Genomic DNA, 2,063 nt, shown 5'->3' on the forward strand with positions numbered 1-2,063 from the left:
CTATCCCTCTCTCTCTCTCTCTCTTCCTCTCTCTCCTCCTCACTCTCTCTCTTTCTCTCCCTCGCTTTCCCTTTTTGTCATTGAGTTTGCCATTTAACTATACAATTGCTTTACATCTGAAATGTCTTCGGTCTTCGTTAACAAAATTAATTTATTGATTTATTTTAATAATCATTTTGCCATATAGTCTCTTCTGGTAAATTGGGAAGCAAAAAGAAACTTAATAAATCGGAATATGGTTCACTGGAGCACAAAGGTCAAAAGTGTATGCAAGTAATTACGAATCTTTGAATTCCATTGACCGAAATCCTTCAGCCACCGGTTTGCTTGCTGAATCCAGAAAGCTTCAATGCAGCGGACATCAAGTATGGAGAAGACTTTCATACATATTGATACGTTCTGGCTCATTTACAACAACGTCTTTCAGAACTCTATCGCAATATGTAAGACGGACTTTTAACATCTCAATCTTAGGTACTAAGCGAAAAGTCCTTTTTGTCGCTGTCGTCTTTGCCAACTATGTTATTTGGGTATTGGTGTATCCCGATCAGCTGGTGACCCATTAACCCAGAATAAATTTCTATTGCATGCTATAATTTGTACACACGCCCACACACATGGTTGTAGGCTGTTTAGCTAAATATAGTAAATATTTAATGCAGACCACCGATGCAATACAATACAATGTCAATGCAGACTGTCAGTCAGTAATCAATAACTGATTAATTATTGCTCAGCGCGTCATCTCTGCCATCCTTACAGACCTGATAACATTCTTACAGACCTGATAAAATTCAGCGCAAACCTCCGCCAGGGCAACACCAATGTCTTCTCAACGATTAGCCGGAGATGATTTTTAAAATGAGAGTATCTGAAATAAACTCGACTGCTCTCACAAATGGGAATATTAAAAATGAACCCGACTGCTCTCAAAAATCAAGTAAAAGAAAAAGAAAGGAAAAATAATCCAGAATCCTTGTTCGGTACCGGATCAATCTCAAAATCTAATCAGTTTTAGCCCGCATAAGTAATTAAAAAAAAAACATCCCAAAATCTAATCAGTTCGTGCCAGACACGAGATCAAACATCCTTGAAAGTTTCATCCGAATCCATCCAGCGGTTCTTGAGATATCTGTCCACGGACAAACAAACAAACAAACACAACTGAAAGCAATACCTCCTCCTTCGCAAAGGCGGAGGTAATAACATCACAATAAATAATAGTAAGATAAGTGTAAAAATAATGGTTTCAAAATATGGCTTAAGGCGAGGGTTAGTTGCATGATTATATATTTTATGATTTAAGTTTGCATGTTTTCCAAAAAACTAAGGATTGAAGCTAAACACACTTTCATAGATATTTCAGAGGATTACTAACGTTGTTGATTCTCTATCACTGGTCGTGTTCATGCAACCTTTTGCAAGAAGCAGACCAATTTTATAAATGTTTCCCTAGTGCAGTATAGCGAGCGAGCTTGCTAATACACATATTTCAAATTTTGGTACAAGGCCAGCAATTTTAGTGGAGGGGATAAGCCGATTGCAACTGGTACTTATTTAATCGACCCCTAAAGGATGACAGGTAAAGTTGACCTCGGCGGAAAGTGAACTCAGAACGCGGAAATGGGCGAAATGCTACAATGCATTTTGCCCGGCGAGATATCAATTCAGCAAACTCGCCGCTTTATTGCTAGTTCACATATTAAAGCGTGTGTGTGTGTATGCGTGTAATGTTCCAAATTGTGGACCACGTTCTTTTTTTATTTAAGTAACTGAATTTTGCACAGGGGCATATAATTTCAAGGAGAAACTCATAGGATATGTAATTTTTTTCTGGTACTTTCTTAAAAAAGAAAGGAAAATAGAATTCCTTAGTTGCAACAATTCTGAAGGAATTTTCCCAGCCAACATAAGATTGTCAACATCATTTTAAAATAATTTATTCTGAATATTGGGAATTCATATGACTTGTATTTAACTTAGGCCTAAGAAAACTAGTAAATCGGAGGATGTCGTTGCTCCTCCTCCTCCTCCTCCTCCTCCTCCTCCTCATCATCATCATC

The 2,063-nt window shown here is 37.6% G+C and overlaps 1 long non-coding RNA gene across 1 annotated transcript in view; it reads left to right on the forward strand.

Annotated features, from left to right (window-relative positions):
* Positions 1-2,063, forward strand: part of LOC106877081 (uncharacterized) — a 38,297-nt gene that overhangs the window by 17,105 nt on the left and 19,129 nt on the right. The gene's annotated exons all lie outside the window — the stretch shown is intronic.

The sequence above is a fragment of the Octopus bimaculoides genome, chromosome 1, assembly GCF_001194135.2.
Source record: "Octopus bimaculoides isolate UCB-OBI-ISO-001 chromosome 1, ASM119413v2, whole genome shotgun sequence".
Classification (NCBI taxonomy): domain Eukaryota; kingdom Metazoa; phylum Mollusca; class Cephalopoda; order Octopoda; family Octopodidae; genus Octopus; species Octopus bimaculoides.